General features: G+C 40.0%; 1 protein-coding gene across 2 annotated transcripts in view; it reads right to left on the reverse strand.

Annotated features, from left to right (window-relative positions):
- The window catches only part of RNF144B (ring finger protein 144B), an 85,800-nt gene that overhangs the window by 46,855 nt on the left and 15,226 nt on the right, over positions 1 to 23,719 (reverse strand). Inside the window, exon 1 of one of the 2 annotated variants that reach the window (XM_085310036.1) lies at positions 3,812 to 4,133. The exons of the other annotated variant lie outside the window; for it this stretch is intronic. The gene's annotated coding sequence lies outside the window, so the exon portion shown is untranslated. Of the gene's footprint in view, positions 1 to 3,811; positions 4,134 to 23,719 lie in introns of those variants that run through there. 2 annotated transcript variants of the gene reach the window in all.

A 23,719-nucleotide genomic window follows, 5' to 3' on the forward strand; every position in this document is an offset into this window, starting at 1 on the left:
AAAGAAAGAAAAAAGGCTTATCCCAGCTCTGGAGCCTCATACATAGTCCCACTCTGATTCACTCTATTGCTTCTATTTATGGTCTTTGAAGTCTGTCAGAAGGGTAAAGCATTTCTCTAGGTTTTATGTAAACATATTATATATATATAAAAAAAGTCCCTTGAATACAACATGTCTGAAACTGCCTTAATTGAGGGAGGTTAATAACTAATTCTGTAGATTGAGTGAGATTCACATGGCTCAAATCATTTTACCTACTGCTGGCTGTCTCTGGGACTTGAGGACACTAACTCTGTCAGGAACACAGGACAAAAAAACATTAAGTTCCATCATCAAGTGGCCCAAATTCCACTCAAGTTAAAACTGCACTTGCAGGCACTGAAAGCATTCAGAAAATCAGGTAAGGTGATAGTATTTCTAATGACAGTACTTGTCCAATTCCTGTACTTAAGCAAGGGATTTTTCCTTGGAGGCTGAGCAGATTCCCCTAGAAATACAGCAAAAACCACCTAGATCTCAGGCAAACCATAACCTTTTCCCTTTAATRAAACAGAACAAGGGGAACCAGAGATGAGGAACAGTTATATCATTGTGGGCAAATATCTATATATGCAAAGAGATCTAAGAAATTGCATCAGTAAAATATTTCACATATAGCTACATTTTTCATTTGAAAGTGTGCTTGCAGCACATTTAACCTAGTCATGCTCTCATGCTTTGAARTTTCAGCAATGTTGCAGTCAGCTCTGCGCCTCACAGAAGGAAAAGGAGTTGGAGAAGTCCCACTTCAGTAGGAAGTGCAGGATGAGATCCTTTGTAATTTGATATCTTATCTTTTTGTATGAGTGTTTTAATATCTGCTAAGAATGATCTATTTTATGAATGTGCCCACTCAGTTCCCACTGAACTGAAACCATTTGCAAGAGTCACAGAGAAAGTTTACTGAAAACTATTTTACTGATCAGCACAAAGTTATTTAGCACAAGCACCTCTGTAAATATTTGCCCAAGACTGGGTAAATTTGCAGTGTATGATGGCCCTCAGACCTGTTCTTCTCTGTTGAGTGAAGAGGATCATAGTCTAGCACTGGAGCTCAGCTGYGCTTCAGCAGAAATACAAAATGATAGAAGTCAAGCTTAGTATCRTTGCTATCCCTTTCTTAGAATCTTCTTTTTTGTTTTGTTTCCCTTCACAAACAAAAAGATTATTATTTTTAGGAGATGGAATGAATATAAGATTATTCTTGGCTCTTCTCAGTAATAAAGAAAGTTTGTGGAGTGCATTACACATGGCCTGGCTTTGGCATGGGGAAGCTGGCAGGAGAGGGTGAAACTGTACCCACCACCCAGGGAGCACTCAGGGGAAGAGAACAGATTTGGAATCCTTCTCTGCCTCAGGAAAAWAAAGGTCTGCTTTGATACATGCAAAGAGGTCCAGTGGGTTCAGTTCGTGGTGACATTGGCAGCTTGCCACACATATCACATGTGCTTGTGATATCCATAGGCCTAACGCTGTAATTATGGTCTCAGGTTTCACAATACTACCAKCTCAAAAGATATTTATGGATCTGGTGTATATGTTCTATAGGCATTGTGTACTTTCAGACCCATCTAAGAAAGCTCCCTGCTCTAGGAGAGGGACAGCAAGTCTTCAGAAGTTTAAGCTACCCATCAAAGCAACATACTTCACTGGGACTCRTCACTGAAAGTCACTGGAAGGTCTGCACAGGGTGGATCACAAGCATAGGACTCAAACTTATGCCATAGATGATATCAGGGCTGTACTAATGAACTGGGAACTAGGTTAAGTATGAGCACTGTTTGTTTTCCTCTAAAGTGACTTGCTTTTTTCCACAGTTGCATTTTAAACTTACTATGATCGTAGTAAGAACAAATTACTTTCCTCCTCCAACAGGAGGGAAAGGTCAGGCAACCACTTTCAGGTTATTTATTTATTTGATTTTACAAAGTTTAGGAAACATTAGGTAATAGTGCAGCCCATGAACCTCACTAGAGAGAAATAACTCCATACTGTTGACTATTATTAACTTTTACTCCAAAGTACACCACCACACCAAAAAAAATCATTAAAATGTCACTACCTGTGAGAAAGAGGACAGAGACTGGCCACGAGGAGCATGTAAAATACAGTTCAACATGGGGAACATAAGCCATACAGCCAAATGCTATTCCTACATGAAGCTCAGGGGGATTTCCATGTCCTGGTAAGAGCATTAGCACTTTGTGTTAAATACTCCCATCATACAGTAACATGCATGGAACAAAAGGAGTCTGATTCTTGTCACACTGGCTTGGCCTTGGAATAGCTCCAGTTTATTTTGAAAAGGAATATTTCCCACTTTACCACAGCTTTAGACACTCTGCAAACACATTCTTGTTAATATATAACCTAAAGAATTGTTTCCAATAGTGTAACTACAGCAATCCTCTTTTCAACGTACTATTCCCCCGCCCCCCCAACATAGCTTACATTCACAGAGAGAAGGGTTTCAGCCACTTTCATACTACGACAACCACCAATACACCCACTCATATTTTCAGGCATAGACAAGTCCTTAGCAGGAGRAGAACTGGGCCAATGTATTTGTTTTGGAAAATATTTAAGGATGGGATTTTGAAACTTCTGTTTCCAGAAATATCGGTATTCCAAACCCAAAGCTTGCCCTTAACTGAGAGCATTTGCCCTTCAGTCTGAGAGTAGCCAAGCATATCACGTTACTGTGCCTACTCACAGTCAGTTGTAAAGCTGCACAGCAGTATTTCARTCATGGCCTATATCTGCACTAAAATTCACTTTAAAGGTATTCAGCATCTATTTATCAAGAGGATGGGAAGTTACATTACACCGTTTCCTTAACTGTAGTCCTTTGTAAGTATTAAAATACTTACACTACTCCATGAAGGAGGACATTTGATATAATTGTAGGAAGTAAAATACCTCTGTATTACAGAAAATAGAGAGGCTTATAATAAGCCAGAGTGAAACATCTTTATTACCGAAGCAGCCTGGTACTGAGAAAGCCTTACATTGAGAAAGAGAAAGCAATACAAATGTACCGATAAATATGCAATTTTCTGTTATACTTAGTGTTAMAATAATAAKAATAATAATGCACACTAGGAAGCAAACATATTGTACATTTAGTACATGCTTACTTAAACTCTGTAATACCAAAACCTGAACAGATCAGAAGTGCACATTAACACTTATTATACAGATCAGTGTATTTCTCCTTTACAGTATCAGCTGCACAGCACTGGGACACAAGAAATTCTTTTAAACTAGGAAGAAATCTGTGCATTTCAAACTCAGACTCCCCACAGCTTAATCAAATGTGTTTTCAGTATAAAGTGAATTCTTGTATTTAAGCTACAACAGATATATGACTGATAGTATGCCATCTTAGCAACTGCTTTTCACAGAGATATGTCTTACTGCTGCAGCATTTTCAAACACTTCATGCAGCTAGATATTTCTTTAAAAGTTACACTGACAAAACTACTTTCACCCTTTTGGAAAATACTTGATGACTATTTAATTTTCTTTGTCCTTAATAGTCTGGATTCCAGTATTTCCTTTTTGTCTTAGATCTAAGCACCATACAGTTAAAGATTTTAGCCAAACCACAYGTAACATTTATTTTAGCTCTTTAATCATACCATTTCCTACCTTTGCTATTAACTAAGCCTTTTCTGTTTTCTTCCATTATAAGCAAATGTTGATTTTCTGTTGTTTTGGTTATTTTTTGCTTTTAAGGAAAAAACAGACAAAAAGCTGTATTCCAACATACCTTGAAAGGAGAGTAGCATTCACTCCCAGCTGTTTGACTTCTCAATAGCTTCACTCACACTTCAGTGCTCCCAAGAATCATGTCACAACCACTGTAGCTTACAATCAGAAGCAGAGGCAGATTTCTCTCGCACACCCTTTTCCTCTTCTCTGTGTATCTGACAGCTGCACACTTTTTAGGACTCTAACAGAACTTGTCTCTCAAGCCTTTCGCCACTCTGATAAATAATCCCTTCTCTGCTATTAAAAGCATGCTGCCATTGTATCTTAAAAGCACGTCACAGCTTGTATGCAGTAGCTGTGAGAAAGCTGCATTTATTTATACAGGAAGCTTGAGTACAGCACTTCCTACTTCCCATCTGAGTCTCAATTCAGCTGCAGGTGATTACTTAGATCCTGTTAGATTTCAGCCAACACATACCCTAACCTTCCTATTTTGGATATCCATCCTGCTTTTAATTATAACTCCCATCTGACCCTGGACAAGATAAAACTGAAAGAGAGAAAGCATTAGATGTGACACTCAAAATAACCTCTCAATTGCCATTTAACCTGTTTTAGGATAGCAGTTTGTGCAGCAGCTGACCTATTGGCAGATGATGCCTGAAACATTGTTGACTTCTGCTTATCTGCACATATGAAAAACGTGATCTAAAAGCAAAGTGACTTCTTCATGCTTGAGGGAAATCAAAATTTAAACTCACAAATAGAGTATCAGTGTAATTTCAAATCTGAGTGCTTGACTGTGCTCAGCTTATTTTGTCAATACTAAATTTTGACTCCTTAAGCTGTGAATTCATGCACGACAGATTAGAAATTCTGCAGTTCTGTATTCCATACTTGAGGAGAGATAGTGTGATTTGCAGGAAAAGGTATTATGCTGTATGACACCAAATCCTCAAGAACTTTTCTCTTCCTGCTATAGGAAATGTACACACCCACAGATAAAGAGTACAGATATATCAGGGTGCAGTGGGTGCAGAAAAACAGACGGAGAAACAAGTATAGATGCTAATCTATAATTTTCTTTTATGATGAAATAAGTTTACTTTGTACTTTATGCAATTATTGTTGGCATTTTGCCTTCAGTAATTTACTGTGGAGATTGATGTATAGGCATTTCTTTGAGGGTATATAGAAGCTCATAACTGAACTTCTTTTTTTTTTCAGACAATTATATTGCATCAGAAGAATTTAAGGAAATGCCAGAAAGTTCATGCAAGTTGAATTCAGCTTCCTTGCACTTATGTGTTACAGCTTTGTTTTAATTATAAGATCACGTACTTTTTCCCCCCTTAGAATAAATACAGATTTTATCAATCTACTTGACATTTGATAATTTTGTATGGTTTTGTATAATTTTGTATCTGGGGAAGAAAAAATATAGTTATTCCAACTTGTGGAACCATGTTGATCCCTAAAGTGTTCATCAATCAGATTAGCATTTAAAACCACGTCATAGATATTGCCACTTGAGCTAACAGAGAAATTCCTAGCATTAATAGACTTTCATCCTCAGCAGAGACCAGTCCTAGACAGTAGACAAGAAACACTTGGGGTCAGAGCTATGCATTAGACTGAAGAGCAGTAGTGAAAATGTGGAATTCCTTGTTCAACTCCACAATTAGGAAAGGAATATCCCTCAGAGACTGGATTTTTATCTTCCATCTCTTTTTCCAAGTGTCAATCAACTTCAGCCTCTATCACTGTCTTTTCCATTAACTCCCYTCTCTTTTTCCTCCTTCTGTACTAGCTGCTCCTGCAGCTGCTAGGACTGTCTTTGCTGCTAGGACTCTATCACACAGGTTAGACAGTGGAAGAGCAAGAAAAATCTTCCTGCCCTCAACTCCTGTGTCCAATGCCACAGTGTTTCAATAGCAAAAGTACAATTATCTTAAGAAGGAGAGTGGTAAGAAAGAAAAGATGAAGGAAGTCAAGTCAGCCATGCAGGTGTAGGGATAGTGGCAGAGTGGTCCAGAAATGGAGCAGAGGTTCCCAGCCAGTAACAAAGACATTAATGGCATCTCGTTTGGTACTTTCTCCTTGCTGGCCCAATAAAGCAAAAACAGAAACTTCACTGAAGTAGCCTCTAGCAGTCAGGAGAAACAACTGCAAATAAAAGCTAAGTCATCCCTCCTTTGGTTACATGATCAGTCTTGCTTGCTTCCAAGGAGCCTGCTCTATTGAATTATGAAAACTATGTTAGTCCACTGAAATGCTGATAAATTCTGAAAACTTCAGCTGCAAACAGCATATGATATTTTATCCAGTGTCCTACTATATATCTTTATGAATGAGATTTATAATTTGACTGCACAAGCATGCAAAACTGCTCCATGTTCACAGCAAAACTAAGCATCACAGAATCGGTAGGAAACATTACAAAATGTTTCTCTGGCATTTAATTTTCTGGAACATGCTAGCATGTTCAAGTTTCAAGCGTTAGGACTAGTAAGTCCTAACCTGTGGTCTCAGCTTTACATACAGGGCAATCACTCACTGATACTCGGTGGAAAGCTGGCTATTCCTCTGCTTCTCTCTTCACTTCTCTGCTTACCCAGGATCTCAAGAGCAAAGAGGAGTCCAGCATGACGTGGTGCTGTACCAGAGGTAAGGCCATAAGCACTTGAGATGATTAATAGTGATGATTCTTTCCATTGCCATCACTGAAAGTCCTGAGCTGGACTGTCATGAGCTCTTCTGTCAAAATGATTTCCTTACCAGCTATACCTCCAACTCAGGTACCTCATAATTTTACGAAAATGTATCTTCTTGGCAAGCTACTTTTGTGAAGTGTTATGAGTCATGATAAAATTGCTACCCACCTGAAATCTGTGAATCTCTCAAACCATAATGACTGATTTCCCTTTTTACCAAACAGATAAAATAAGAAACACCAGTACAGAATGTCACACAATGCCAGTCAGGTCACAAACTAATCCCTCCCTAATACAATATTTTTTCCTATCACRGTGATACAAAGCACAATTAATTTTTTGGACACTCATAATAGACACTCATAAACTTGAGTGTGGGGAAGTCTCTGATGTGAGATAATACCTGCCAAAACCCCAGTGAATTTTCACTTGAGATAATAGGCTGAATAAGAGCAAAGGTTGAATACTAAAGTTACTATGTCATTCTTGCAGCTACTCTAAATACTTACAAAATGACTAAGCCATCCTGGCATTAACTAAAATTACTAATTAATTTATGAGGTAGTTGGGTAAAAAAGTAATAGCATGACCACTGAAAAGATCTCTCACATCCCACAAACAGAATACCATTAACAGTAAATGAATACACTGAGTGGGTGTAAARCTAACAAATAGTTTCATTATAATTCGACATAAAGAACTAGGAATACCTCTGAGGGAAAAAAAGAAATTGTCACTACCCTGATTCACAACTCTTCAATTAATAAGAAGGAAATAGCCCCCCAAAATTACTATCCATAAGTGTAAAATAAAAACAGGTTTTGTGACAAACATTCTAAATTCAGGGCCTAACTCCTACTCAGAGAAAAACTTGTCCATAGTCACTTCACTCACTGTACATGAAAATTACCCATTCTCCTACATGAAAACGTATGTGTAAGAGAGGCCATATCACAAGCAGAACAGGTGTAACATAACTGATGTCAAAAACAAATCAAGAAATTTTTTTGTCCACTGGATATACTTTTATGATCTGAAGTTGCAAGTACAGGGCCCCTAATGTCATGGGCTAAGAATAGTTTTCTACAGTGGGAAACTATTTTAAAGGGGGATTCCATCACCAGAAGTCATTCACACTAGCTTCATGAAGCTAATGCCTTAAAAAAGATTCTCTGTTCAATATATATATATATATATATATACACACAGATATTTATTTATTTATACAATCACAGAGAGAATGCTAGAAATTAGATGTCAGTATAAAAATACAGAGCTACGTAATATTTTGCATGCATATAAGCTTTACTCAGAATACCTACAAGAAAATCAAGATCATGTCTTTCCTGTTTAATAACTCTATTGTTCTACAATTCTGACTTGGTATGCAAGTCACTCTCTGACAAACTAGGCTTGAAATCTTAATACTTCCCTTTAGTTAAAACATATTAAAACTTTATTATAAGGTGCTTTAAAGTGAAATAAATCAAGTTGAATTATTTTGAAAGAGTAGTGGATACAAACCTAAAGAGTTGTTGGGTTTTTTTTTTTTAACAGTAAAAAAGTGAGTGGGATGGCACACTGTCTACCAAACATTTATAATCTTTATTATCTCAAAACATTTGGCTTTGTCTCAGACAGACACAAAGAAAAGTGGAAAAGTGATTTACAGTCACCCTGCTCTATGAATAAAGTAGAATGCAATATCCATTACAATTTGTTGGCACAGCAGACCATCTCCAAACAGAACACAATCATATGGCTTCCACAAAATTCTATTTCTTCTCTACAGATATTTTTTCCTGTGTTTATAATTTGAAGTATTTCCTAACATACTGGAAACTAGCTAYTTGGAATTGAGTCTGGCAAGGGATGTCAAGGACAACAGGAAGGGCTTCTTCAGATACATCAGCAGCAAGAGGAGGACTCAGGAGAATGTGGGCCCCCTACTGAATGGGGCAGGGGCCCTGGTGACAAGGGATACAGAGAAGGCAGAATTACCGAATGCCTTCTTTGCTTCAGTCTTCACTGCTAAGGACAGCCCTCAAGAATCCTGGAGCCTGGAGACTAGAGAGAAAGTCTGGAGAAAGGAAGACTTTCCTTTGGTTGAGGAGGGTAGGATTAGAGACCTTCTGGGCAGGCTAGACATCCACAAATCCATGGGCCCGGATGGGATGCACCCACGGGTACTGAGGGAGCTGGCGGATATTGTTGCCAAGCCGCTCTCCATCATCTCTGAAAGGTCCTGGAGAACTGGAGAGGTGCTCAAGGCCTGAAAGAAAGCCAATGTCACTCCAGTCTTCAAGAAGGGCAAGAAGGAGGACCCAGGCAACTACAGGCCGGTCAGCCTCACCTCCRTCCCTGGAAAGGTSATGGAASWGCWCATTCTGGATGTCATCTCCAGATATACGTAGGATGACAAGGTGATCAGGAGTAGCCAGCCTGGATTCAGCAAGGGGAAATCCTGCTTAACCAATCTGATAGCCTTCTATGATGGAATRACTGKSTGGGTAGATGAGGGRAGAGCAGTGGACATTGTGTACCTTGACTTCAGCAAGGGTTTGACACTGTCTCCCATAACATCCTCCTAGAGAAGCTCAGGAAGTGTGGGTTAGACAAGTGGACAGTGAGGTGGATTGAGAACTGGCTGAAAGGCAGAGCTCAGAGGGTCATCATCAGTGGCGTGGAGTCCAGTTGGAGGCCTGTGGCTAGTGGCGTTCCCCAGGGCTCAGTACTGGATCCCATCCTGTTCAACTGATTCATCAATGACCTGGATGAAGGGACAGAGYGCCTCCTCAGGAAGTCTGATGATGATTCCAAGCTGGGAGGAGTGGCTGACACACCTGAGGGCTGTGCTGCCACTCAGAGAGACCTGGACAGGATGGAGAGCTGGGCAGAGAGGAACCTCAAGAGGTTCAACAAGGGCAAGTGCAGAGTCCTGCACCTAGGGAAAAATAACCCCAGGCACCAGTACAAGCTGGGGGCTGACATTCTGGAGAGCAGCTCTGCAGAGAAGGACRTGGGAGTRCTGGTGGATGACAGGTTGACTATGAGCCAGCAATGTGCCCTTGTGTCCAGGAAGGCCAATGGTATCCTGGGGTGCATTAAGAGGAGCGTTGCCAGCAGGTCGAGGGAGGTGATCCTGCCCCTCTACTCAGTCCTGGKGAGGCCTCATCTTGAGTACTGTGTCCAGCTCTGGGCTCCCCAGGACAAGAGAGACATGGGGCTACTGGAGAGAGTCCAGCGTAGGGCTACGAGGATGATCAGAGGGCTGGAGCACCTGCCCTCTGAGGAATGGCTGCGAGAACTGGGCCTCTTCAGCCTGGGGAAGAGAAGACTGAGGGGGGATCTTATCAATGTGTACAAGTGCCTGAAGGGAGGGTGTCAAGGGGACGGGGACAAACTCTTTTCAGTTTTCCCATGTGACAGGACAAGAGGCAATGGGCAGAAATTGAAGCACAGGAAGTTCTGCCTGACCGTGAGGGAGAATTTCTTCAGTGTGAGAGTGACGGAGCACTGGACCAAGTTGCCCAGAGAGGTTGTGGAGTCTCCTTCTCTGGAGATCTTCAAGGCCCACCTGGATGCAACCCTGTCTAACAAGCTCTAGGTGACCCTGCTGAGCAGGGGTTTGGACTAGATGATCTCCAGAGGTCCCTTCCAACCTTAACAATTCTATGATTCTATGATTCTATTAGTATTTGTCCCATACAGAACAGTGCCAGATGAAAGAAACAGTTTCAGCAAAAAATAGTAGGAAGACAGTCTGTTACCCTAGAGGGAACTCTACTTTTGGCTGCTTAGAGATCTTGGCTTAAAAACCTACGCCAAGAAGAAGGAGGAGGAAAACCTATGACAGCAGTCATGGGACATGATGCCTCTACTTCTAGCCCTGTGGTAGCAGAGCATGCGAAATACTTTTCAGGGACTTGGAGACCACCCTGCCCAAATGGGTTATGCTGTTGAAAACAAATCTTTTCCCCAAAACAACACCCAACCATGAACTGCCATAAAAAAAAATATATATTTCTACATATACATATATATATATACATATATATATATATATAACCAGTTTGCCTTGCTCTCATATGTAATACATACTGATACTGAGATGCTGAGGTCTCCTATGAATCAGGTAACAAGTGAGAATTTGTGACTGTCAAAAGAGTAATTTGTAAACTAGCGTTCACAGGACCATGTTACGTATGCACAAAGAGAAGACACTGAAGCTTTCCTGTTCTTCTGCTCTCTCTCAAAGTAAGTAGGCATTTTTAACCAGAGTGTACAAAGATTGCATGAGAAAAACTTAAGGCTTAGTTAAATAAACTTATTGTCTATTAACTATGCTCACAACTAGCGTCAGAGTATGGCACAGGTTTAAATTAGCAACAGGTTTTTTTTTTCTTTTTGGCTATGTGCCCAAAGTGACACAATCTGTTAACTTTTAATCAAGTGCTTTGGTAATGTACCTAGAATTGCAGTGACTCCAATTTAAACCAATTTAAAAACTGAGAGGGCAAAACCATACTGGCAGCCAGGACAGGAAACTTCTGTAACAGAGGAGGTCACCAACCTGTCCTTGTAATGAGAAAAAAATGTGCACACAGTTTTCACTCTTCCACTTCTACTGCTTCTTCTGTTCTGCCTCAAACTCTCCTCTGCCCTTTTTTGGAAATATTAGAAGACAGCTTTATTTCAACTTAAGGCAGTCTCCTAGGTAATGGCATTGCCCTAGCCTGGTGTGGCTCCATCTACAGGCTTTGACACTGTCTCCCATAACATCCTCCTAGAGAAGCTCAGGAAGTGTGGGTTAGASGAGCGGACAGTGAGGTGGATTGAGAACTGGGTGAAAGGCAGAGCTCAGAGGGTCGTCATCAGTGGCAGCCAGAGGGGAAGGCAGCTTAACGATGTGTTTCAGCCCCGACCTTACTGTTTTAACTGTATCTGCCAGCATGGGACGTGGAAAGGTCAGAGATGAGATGGAGATGAGGMACATAATTTTATAGCAATTAAAGCCACTGGCAGGGGCTTCCACAGACACCCAACAGACAGGACCAAGCTGTGAAGCTAAAACAGATCTTTGATTCACATATGAAATTACCCCTTTTCTTTAGTATTTAGGCAAAAGAAGGACTTACTCGTTGATTAATTGAGGGTGCAAAAAGTCATCCAAGTTGTGAGGAGTTCCTCCAGCGGATCAACTATGCTTGGAAATTCTGGAACCAAAACACACCCGCCTAGAAAAATTGAGAACTTGTCCCTTTCTTCCAACATTCTTCCCCTTACTTGAAACTTAGAGAGCTTTTTCTCCCTCTCTTTTTCCTGTTCCCCTCATCTTTAGAGCCTCCTTTCTCTACCCTAGTTTAYATCTCACCTATTTATGGTGAGACCAGATGAGGAAATGTTTGCCCATATACATTTTACTTCCTACGGAATTTAATCATGTGGCTACATAATCTCAYGTAACTGAGCATGGCACCATAGGGCCGTTCAAGGCACCTGTCCTCGCCYTGGTGTTTTAGGCTGGCCACCTATGCAATTGCAGCATGCTATAAGGACACATTACCACTTCCCAGATGCGAAGCAGCAAATTCCTAAAACGTGCTCAGTTGTTCACTGGCAGTCATCTGATCACACCACAGCGGTAGCAACAAAATCCAGGATTGCTCCATACTCCGGTCCCTTGTTAAGACAGTGACAAAAATTTTTCCCCGCCTCTACTCAGAGCAGAGAAGAGAGGAATTACAACAATCTCCTTGAAAGGAGATGTTTAACACACACCACCTAGCAAGTGGTTGTTAAATTCAACAACCCCCAAATTAGCATAGCAGGAGCTCAAAAATAAGCAGATTGCTTGCTGCGTGCAAGTGACGTAAGGATTTTTTCAGTTGCCCTGAAGAGATTTTTTTTTCAACTCTGTGATGTTTATTTTTGAGTTTCTTATATTGACGTGCCAGATAAGTTTATTAAAAATACATACTTTTTACCTAGTAATTTTTTTTAAATCCCTCATAAAACTATATATATCATTTTTGGCAGAGAGAATCTGTAGATAAAGGAAGACAAGTTTTATAAGACCTAGGAGGGGCAGAAGGGCAAGAGGCATACCAAACCTTTGGTTTTCCAAACACTGCTGAAGTCCAAGTAAATAGTGTTTTCTGCTTCATTATTAACTGCAGTCATTGAAGAAATGCAAGGGAATTCAACTTTTTGTTAAGTATGACTTCATTTGCAAAAATTCACTGGCTCTGTTTGACTCCTCTATACTTATCAGGAACAAATTTAAATAGATTTTGGTATATCCTCCAACTTTTCATTTTATATATACAGATGCATTTCCTGTGGTACAACAAAACAATCAAGTTAATGAACTGGTTTCTAAGGATTTGTATCCCTGAAATGCTATTGAATTTACCACCAAAATTATTCATATATTTGTCCAGTATCAATAAATTTGTTTCCAGAGAGCATCACTTTGTATCATATGTTACAAACAAAGCTTTGAAATGTGAACTCTGAATTCATGTGCATTGCAGGAGTTTTATCTTTCTGTGACCAGAGTACACGAATTCAAGGATGCATGGTGAAGAAAGCACATACAGTGAGCTCTGCCTACTTGTAAATAACTAACTTTGCTCCRTTCATTATCCTTAGGATAACTAATTGTCTACACAATTGCAATTTGCAGATCTGGAGAAAAGGCAATTTCCCAAGTTATAGGGCAGTCACAAGAGTGGAGCTACTGCATTGTGGAAGATGAAAAGAAGGATTTAGACAGGAGGAGAAACAACTGGTCCACTTGCATGAAAAAAGGTATGACATCTCTCACTTCCTACACAACCTAAGTTACTTAGGGCAACTCCCGCTCTCTCTACAGGAAGGAGACAGTAAGAAGTTTCCAGGATCTTGCAATCTGCCAAGCAGGTATGAAAGAACCTGAAGGTTAAGGAGAATCAGGGGCCAAAGGTAGGGAAACTTTCTGAATCCCTTGAATATGAWCAAAAAAGACTGAGCATAACACTCATAGAATACATTTACTATAGTGAAGAGAAGCAAGGGAAAGGGAGAAAAAGTCATACATAATTTCAGAATATCTCTATCATTGCATGAAAAAACGACCCCCAAAAAGCTATTTGAATATGAAATATTTTGCTAATTGATTTTTTTCCTTTCTGTGACCAGCTCTTAAAATAACCTTTCAAGTTATTGTCTAGCTTCATGGTTCTTTGAGCAATAAAAACTAAAAAGCTGACAAAGAGTATCCCATTGCTTTCCCCAGTAGCCTCGCACAGAGCAAGCTCAGTGGTGGACTACAGACATGAAGCATCCCTGCAGCTCTGCTGGTAATCACAAATGTCTCACCATCATCCTGGTGTCCCAGGGAACAGCTGCCATAGGCCATAGGCTTCAGCTATGTGAAAGCAGCAGGAAGCACCTCACTGGCTTGAGAGAACTAGAACAAGTATGCTGCTTCCTATAGAGCAAATCTCAGGGAAATTATCCAGCATAACTTGATGAAGACCGAGAAGTCCTATCTGAGATCCTGGTTATCATCAGAATATGCCAAAGAAACAATGCTTATGATAACGAATTCTTGTCTTTGGGTTAAAAAAAAGTATCGTATCATGATGTGATATGAAGCATGCAGCATTCAAACTTTGTACATGAAAACAGATTTTAGACTGCAGGAGGGGGCAATTTATTTACACTATGATTTTATTCTTGATTACATTGTTTTAGGAATTCAACAAGTTTCTAGTTGTGTTTTACTGTTCTTTTAGGAATAGTAATTTACCTTCAAGCAAAATGACAGGAAGCATGAATCAAGACTGTCTAAAAACTAGCATAATAACTTCCTTTGTCCTTATTGATAACATTTTTGTTTTTGTGACCTGAGTGGATATTTGTGTGTGTGTTCACTGTGGGAAATCTCCCTCTAGTGACTCACCATTTTTGATGTAATATTTTACATAAAGACAACAGTGGATCTATTATGTCATTTCTTCTGTTGTAAATTGGATTAGGAAGGAGAAAAAAGACCTGGAAAACACCACAGGAAGAATAAATAAATTGGATGTTTTACAGGAAAATAGACAGATATTACCCTGCAGTTAATTTCCACTAAGTGCAGCAGAGTACAGAGTGACTGGAAACAGTGATGATACAGGAAAAATTACAAGAGACAGCCTAAGCTCTTTGATCATCTGTCTAGCAAGCACGRTAGTTGTTTTAGCTTGCTACAACTAGCAGCAAGCACCCAAGAATCCTTTGTCACTTAACAATAACCATAATGCATAGCACTGCAAATACTATGAATTTTTGGGTTTGGACATCGTGTGGGCCCAAAGGTCCATCCATCACTCTGTCCTGTCCAGACAATCCAAAATGTGTTACTTGAATTGTGTTAGAGTTTAAGATTTCTGGCCTGGTAGAGTATCCCCAAAGTGATAACTAAGATCTCTGCTGCCTCTTCACCATCTTTGGAATGGGCTAGAAAACCTTGCCCCAAAATTTTATCTTTTCAAATGAAAATCCTATGAGACTATTACATAGTGCTGATAAAGTTAAAATATGCAAGTGCAAGACTTAACTGTTGTACAAGCGTTTACAGACATGCTGTTGGAAGACAAGTCAATGAGAAAATGACTTTTGTCATTCAGAAGGTATTGTAAACACCTTTCCTTATTCAAAAGGTATTGTAAACTATGATTTTCCTCGAGAATGAAGATTTATTAAGTAAACTTGTACATAAAAAAATTGTTTGATGAGCAGCAAAATTAATGAAGCCTGGTTTCTAAGGGTTTGTGTTCCTTAAATTGTATTGAATTGTATTGAATTTTACCAGCAAAAGAATAACCCCAGCTCCCTGATAGCCCTTACAATATTCCCCTGGACCATGGRCAGTGCAAGCAATGATTTGCCTTGACCTACATACATGCTGATTAGCCAGCCTACTGTATGAGGCCAATTTACTGACTGGATGCTACCAGAAAAGGTACAACCGTGAAGTACTGCCTGCCCTTTTTCACTGATGGCTTGAAAAGTTGTTAAGGGGACTGACAGACAAAAAATGTAATCCACGTGAGCGTTACTGCTCAAGAAATCAGGCTAAGTGCAACACTTAACTCAGTTCCCAACCGTTAAGGATTAGACTGGTGATTTCACAAAAAAAGTGGCATAAGTCTGCAGGATACTCTTAAGACTTGTGACTATGTACACTGTTAATATGTTTTATGATTATYTTTGTTCATTACACACAGTAAGAAGCAGAGGAAAAAGCTTTCAAAGTGTCTGTGTGGCATATTTCAATCAGTCTTTTCTAAGGAAGATCAGTAGAAGCGATAAACAAATGCCATAAACTGTCTATTTGAATTCTAAGTGTTAATTTGAACAGTTCATTTTTCCACATTAACTACACTCAGTTTATATACTCTCGATACTGCTGACCATAACTATTCTCTGGAAGAAATGCAGTGAGAAACCACCTTCCGTTCTTCCCACACCTTCCTCTGCAATTATCTTGCTGGTGCTTTCTCCCCTACTCCTTTCATTTCCAAAAAACAAACTTTACATTTTCTGTCTAGAAAGTTAGCAGTTCCATCCACCATCTCCACCTCAGGGCCTTAACACCTTAGCATCTACTTGACAATTCCTGCTAATATTTCTACTGTCAGATGGGAGTAGTGATAATAGGCTGCATTTTGTACGACTGCAAGTTAAATTAATTAAGTAGCTTGGTATCATTATGATTTATTTTCTGGGCTTTCTGTAATCTGCTCCAAACTGTGGTCCCCCTGCTAGATATCATGCAAACACACAAGAAGTTGTGCTGTCATAAAAAGCTCATAGCCTGAGTTGCAGTCAGAGGCAACAGAAAGAGTTACAAAAAGAAAAAAGAAGAAGCAAGGGAAGATTAGTGAAATTACAGTAAGATATAAGCTACCTTTGTATATAGTGAGATCACTAAGGATATTTGGCATTTCTCCTTCAGCCTCCCTTCCTCCCCATCGAGAAAATAAATAGCTGCAATTCTTGACTGATACATAACTAGTCATCACTGTTGACTGACCACACGTAGATGTCATAGAGGAAGTGAAGGATCTGCAGGAAGAGAGGATATTTCTCTTATGAGTAATAAGAGAAGATGCTTTTATATAAGAGGCTGCACAAAAGAGTATGATAACAAGCTCAATGTCGACACTGTTAGCAGAAGAGAAGACAAGGGAGCAGCAATGAGTTGTGAAGGACCTGAAATACATGGACAAGAAGCAGCAGCACTTCAAGCTGGAGGGCTATGGGATAGAGGGCACTTGGCATGTAGTCCACCATAAGAACTGAATATACATAGCTTAACAGCCAGAGCCAGCACCGCAGGATGGTTCCTGGTAACACCTAATACCTTAGAAGCACTAACAACTGAGACCACACACTTCCTTTCACTATTTCCAAAATTGCCCATTTTGTCATTTAAAAAAATGAAAATTTGGACAGTTTTTATGAAGTTGGGCAGAACACTTTTCCAAACTTGAGAGCCACATGAAACACTTTAACATCAGTTGATCACAAACATTTCTCAGTCACCTGATTTCATCACAAAGTCAAAGGTTTCTGCATGGGATTGATTAACTGAAGTGAAATTGTTGGGAGATTTTTTTCATCTTCTCMTCTTTTATCAGTTCAGCCATGATCCCTTCTCATGCCCTTCCTCCTCCCAAATCCTCACTATTCAGACGGGTCTGTGAAGAACATGTTTTAGTAATCAGGAGGGTGCTCCACTTGCTTAATCATGACACAGATATTGTCAGCATTTGACTGTGGAGGTGCCTTTGGCAGGGTTTGTGTTTTGCTTTGTAGCCTTTCTCCACAATGTGAGCCACTTTTAATAAGGAAGCTGACATTCACAAATGAGAGGAACTTCCCCTGACATCTGTAATTAGAGCTTTGGTAATCGATTGTCCTGAAAACTGATATGAAGAAAGTATTCTTGGAGGGTTAGCTCTCTCTTAATGCTAGCTGGTACCTAGAAACAAACCAGAGACTCTAAATACCATGAAATCAATCTGAGCTCCACAGACCACTTTGGAATAACAGCTCTTGGCTGATCAGCTTCCTGAAACGCAAACACAGAAAGGATGCAGAGATCTGGCTCCAAGAAGCCCTCTGGCCATCCACGGGGTGGGGGTGGCAGCTGCCAGRCAGGTGGGTGAGTGACCCAATGACTCAGCCCCTTTGCAGAGCTGCACACGGCTCCACCTATCCTCAGCGGCAAAGTCCCAAATCACGCTAACACAAACAACAGCAAGGGATCAGCCACTCTAGTCTTCAGCTACACAYGTTCCTCCTTTCCAAAGTCCAATTGAGCCATTTAATAATCATCAGCACTGCGTTTTTTCAAAGCCTGCCTTTATTCAAGTCATAGATTCTCAGCACCACAGACGGAGCAGGTTAGGCGTAATAAGCGTGCTACTCACCGCAAGTTCAGGTCTCCTCCTGAGCATTGCCTCACCATGCTTGTTGACTCTGGGAATCTTTTTGCTTTTGGTGTCACAGCTCCAGGGGTCCTCCTCCATTTCTGACTTTTCTTTCTTTGTGAGAACAATTAATCCATCTTTTTCCCAGCCGAGCAAGCGCTCCTTTTTTTCAGCCTCTTCCCATCATACCACCACTCTCTACAGGAACACCAAGTCTGGYGTCTTGTGCACTCCCCAGTTCTTCAGCCTTTTCTGGACTGTGCTGTATTTGCAGACCTCCTCACAGGAGAACTGCCCCTTGTTGAATAAAACTATAATAAAACTAGCAATAGCTGAAAGCAAAGCCTAACCTGAAATCACACGGCATGTTTTCAACACTTGGAGCAGTAGACGGCCTTTAGTAAAGCATTAACTGYTATATATTGTGATCATACAACTGCATTAGTTGTCTTCTTAAGATCATGAGCAAATAAATCTGAMTATTGCTAGTGAGTTTTTGAGCCTCTGTTAAGGCAACTAAAGCACATAGGCATTCTGGAAAGTTTTACCAGGCTTTCAAAAAGAAAATTAAAAAAAAAGCATGATAAGGAGACCTCTGCTCCTGCACTCCACCTCCTTCTTAAAGCTGCTGAGCAAAGTGCTTAATTAACACACTAAGTTAACCTGAAAACCAGCTCTGACCAGTTATTCAATGGCTCTTCAAGAACAAGCAAATATTGAATACTTTAAAATATGGTCTGTATTTAATATTACCCTAACTTAAAAAGGGAATAGTCAAGAAAATGGGAGATCACTTAGTCAGGGCTACCACTCTAAAGAAACAGAAAATAGTAAAGAGATGAGGAAAATTCAGAAATTCAGTAGTTTCTTGCATGAGGAGACTAGAAAGGGGAAAAAAAAACACTGCTGTGTAAAGAGGGTATAATGACAGAAAAGATGTGTAATTAGGACCAGTTATCTCAGGGTTTAACACATTCTCTCTGCAGTCTCCACCAAGCATGTTCGGGAGGACCCTTGTGTACCGAAATTAGAGACACACTGACAAAGGAGGAAGTTACGGGGGTTCCCAACTGTTCACTTTCAAGATAAATCTTTTTTGGTAGAATTACTGCCTGTGCTTTCTCTTTAACTATTGTGTAGAAATATGAACATAGAAAGTCATATTTTTATTTTAATATTCTAGAGGCACATAAAAAACAATGTAGATTTGCCCTCATGATTTATACTGTCAATAGAAACCTTTAACAAAGTTACAGTCATATTTTTCAGCTTAATTTAGTTTGTTTTATAGTAAATATATGTGAGTAATAAATCTTAAGAGACAAAAAAAKCTACTTAGCTGTAGGTGCTTTTAAATCACCACTGGTCTTAGGTACATACACTTTTAACATTTTGATTATTCAATGCTAATGTCAATGGATTAGGCAGATTAGATATGCCTRCCAGTGCAGTTCCCCGATAAATCACAGGCCTTCTATCCATAGCAGGCCCTTGATAATTCTATTTTCTGTGGAGATGAAAATATATCTATGGAATAAAACAAAGCATTCAGTTATTGAGCTATTCACTGAAAGTTTTATCAGTATCTCAAGGATACAACYGTACCAGAACCAGAAGCATGCTTGCAATTATCTAAGTTGCTGTGGGAGCAGCAGAACTAATAAAGCTTGGTTTCCTATAGAATTATGTCCTACATTCATCACCCACAGCGTAACACTCAGTCCCTGAGCCCTCTCACAGTACCCTCAAGCTCCCTAACAGCAGTCACTACCCATRCAATACCTAAACTTCTCCATCATACATACCACTCTCTTCTTCCCAGTGTCCTCCCACAGCAATTTTCTGCCACCTCCTCCTCTCCATGCCCTCTCCCTTCCTAAAGTTACCACCCTCATCCTCCCTCTTCCACCTAGCTCTTGCTGTCTTGGTGCTGCATTTCATATTGACGAGTGACCAGTTGCAGCCAAACAGGATGAATTAGATCTGAGCTCTGCCTCTTCCAGTTTGGCAAAAATTGCTGTAAATTGGCCAGTGAGTCCCAATGTTATTAGAAGGAAGACTGACGGACAAAGGGACAGATAGACAGGGTGACTGCACACACAGGGTTTCCTTTGGAAACTATAAATTTTCTCTCTTCTAAAAGATATTGGCTTACCACTTTGTGTTCCTTTCCAGGAAACATATCAGAAAGTTGTCAAAAAGTTCACCTTTCAAAAATGTCCTGGTATTATTATTTACCATTGTGCCACTTCAGCTTTTGAAAGCTCATTCAGACAGTTAAGAGAGCAAAATTAGCCAGTGAGTGTGTTGCTGAGTTTTGTGAATTTTATAGGARGCCTTTAAGAAGTTATCTAGAAATATTAGTGTTTCTGCCTCAGACTTATGCCCTCARACCTATCTTACACCTACAGAAAGGCCTCAGCATGACAGAACAGCTGTAGCTCCAGGACACACCAAATAATTCCTCAAAAAAGTATGGGCTTGTGGCAAGTTACTTGGTTTCCTCTAGCTGTGAGRGATCAGGGGGATGTCAGCGAGAGATTTAATATGGTTTTGGCTGCTGTGTTATAYGAGATACCCAAGTATCAGTCAAAAAGCTTTTACATTTGTATTTTTAAACTGTGTCATGTAGCCTAAAGCAAACATTGGTCTGTGGAGGAAACATGCAAGCCAAAATAAATAAGTATGGACTCTTGGCACAGCCTACACACAGATAGCTGGGGCGAGCCTGAAGGATCCAGTATTACTTGTAAATCTTTGGACAAACTGTCTCTTGAAGATAAAATAAAAGGCTGGGGAGGAAAAACAGGGACACAGCATAGAGAGACTCCTCAGYTAGGCTTGAGGCATGTGCCTGTATGTTTGCACTAGAGTAAAGGTTATTTTTTCCCCTCGAGAAAATACCCCAGCTGAATAGGCTGAAAACTGGGAGTCATCAGCTTTAGATAAAAGATAGAGAATCGTGTCTGTATATCTACCTATCATATGAAAGTATCTAGCTGTGATTATTGCAGCCAACACCCACCTTTTGAGATCCTCAATAAACTGCATTTCTGTGAAAAGGGATTAGCACTAATTATTGGTGTTTGTATAGCTTAATAAGTATCAGAGGACTTGATAAACTTCATTAATACCACAGAACCACAGACCTCATCAGCATTTCCACCCCTACTGGTGTAGGAAAGTAATGGGAATTGGGTTTTGGTCTGTTACCTCCATTTTTTATGGCATAAAAGCTAGTTTGTGTCAGGAAGACTAAATAGAGTTAACCTAACTGAGCTCAAGCCTTCCAAAACCATTATAATTTGTATTCAAACAAGGCCTAATCAAACAGAACTAACTATGACACAGAAAAAGACTGAAATTATTTTTAAATKTAAAGTTCTTTTTCTTTTTCACTGTGCATTCAGTCAGTTCAGCTTAGTGCTAGCACAAACTCTCCTTAAATCCTTGACTGCATTCATGGGATTAACTGCCGATTATATCAAAGGAAYCTTCTACTTGCCAAATTATTTGATAACTGGTTGCAATTTGACTAGCCAAGTGTCTTTTGCAAGCTTTATGAACTGTGCTGCAGCCTATGCTATTTTGGTCCTATGATAGCCAGAAGTGGCAGCTGAGACAGATCCAAGCCTGTCATTTTCTAATCTAAGTCACCACACGCACCATGCTTCATCAGTGATGAAAAGCAGAAATATAACAGCCGCTTGCGTCTTAGGCTGAATCATGTCTTTGGCCGCAGAGTTTCCAAAAGATATTTTAATAAAGTTTAACGTCAATATCTCTAATTCTTTTTACGTGTAGCACTACACACACGCRCTTAACACAGACCCTGCATTCATCCTCAAAGAAAACCGAAAGCACTTTGATTCTGGTAATAGTCAGCCATAACATGAACAGTGTGTAGGGAAGCAAGCCATGGTATTCTCTGTGGAATCACTTCAAGGCTTCTCAGCAAGATAGGCAAAAATCAAATGTTACTGCTCTGAGGGCGAGAACAAATTACGTGATTCTGTCCTTAACCCTGGGCTAGAAATATGCAACTTGGTAGAAGGAGCAGAGCATGGGCAAAGGCAGGGCAGGGGCCTGGCAGGGGGTTTAGGGTGTATGATGAAGTTATTGGACTCCAGGGGAGAAAGAGGTTAGGAGGGATTCCCCAGTATCCCTGGGGACTGGGTGCTAGCAAGGAGGGTTCTGTGTGGGGAAGGTGATTTCAGAGCAGTCAGGGAGGATCTGGAGCTGTAGCATGCTTCCTTCTCCTCCTTCATCCCTTACCTCTCACCTTCCTCTCCCAGTCAGACCTTGGTGAACTGGACCTCTTTGCCTATTGCTTTTCTGCACTGTAWCTCTTTCCCCACCTCTCCAGGGTTYAAGGCTTCTGCATTCAGTTCATCATGACCCCAGACAGGCAAAGCATCCTAATTCCCCTCCCCTCACCCTGAGATAGCTTTCTCCCTACATCCCTCTTCTCCCACTTTCCTCAGGAGCTTCTAGCATGTAAGAGCAATAATGTGAGTTTCTTGAGACTTGGAGGAGAGAGAATTGTAAAACAGACTTAACAGTTTTTTCTCCTGGCTTTCTTTGCAGGCTGCTTGTTCGCTTAACACTTTGGTCACCATCAGCCAGAATTTTCCCTGACCAGTTTATCTGTTCTTGTAAATTCATAGCCTCCTTTCAAATAATGGATATTTTGAATCATCAGGTCTCCAGAATCTGAAAGAAAAGCCAAATGGAAATATCTCTCTCTGATCACAAAACAGTTAAAATAGATCTCCTAATCTTATGCCCAATATGCCATTACATTTCTTTGCTTCCAAAAATTCCGCTTGAAGGCTGAATGTTTGGTAAAGAACAACTGCAACAAGGGCTAGTAATACGACATATATATACCTGTGACAGGAAACASTACAGTAGGTCATGAAAATCCAAGAAAATGGGGTGTTTGACAGCCAGAGGAAGTCTCTCATGTAGAATTACTCTGCTGTTGTCAATATTATTTAACATAGAAAAATTTTCATTGGTTTCTAGGATACAGATCCCATAAAACAACTGTCTCTCAATTTCAAATCTCATCTGCTTCTTTGATGATTGACTTGTCATAGGAAAAAACGCCTTTCATTTTTCTAAACAAGCAACCTACACTTTATTCTTCACAAGTTCTTCTTCAAATGAGTGCGTACATTTGTAAATACATAAAGGCTTTGAATTTCAAACCACAGTTGTATTGATTTTAGTGCATAATTTCAGGCTTCCCCTGACAATATAAAATTATGCTGCCTAGAGTGATGTACCATAATAACTAATTCAATTTGTAACGTCTCTCCCTTTTTTCTAATAGCAATTATTTTCTACAGCACCACAGTGTCATTGAAAAAACACTACAACAGAGTGTGCTCAAGAACCACTTCACAAGGAAAAAATCAAGAAGACATATGAAAAAATATATCTGACTACAAAGACTACGTAAACTGAGACAATGAGATCACTGTTCCTCTAGATCTTCTAGAGTAATTTTACAGCTTTTCCCACCTTAAAAGAGCAGGTTTTTCTACTTTTTTCCCCCTCCAAACAGTATCAGTTAACAGTGGAATAAACACACTGGGTCAGAATTTCAGTCAGGGTAAGACGACACAGTGGACATTCACACCAGCAAAGACTCATTGTTGACATCCATGAAATGAATAATGTCTGACCCTTTTTGAAAAGTAAGTATAAAGCTATTGAAGAACATTTCCAAACAAGTATATCTACACTTTATATTCACATCTTCATACCGTGATT

Source organism: Rhea americana, unplaced genomic scaffold, assembly GCF_003343005.1.
Source record: "Rhea americana isolate MKP2758 unplaced genomic scaffold, rheAme1 scaffold_31, whole genome shotgun sequence".
NCBI lineage: Eukaryota > Metazoa > Chordata > Aves > Rheiformes > Rheidae > Rhea > Rhea americana.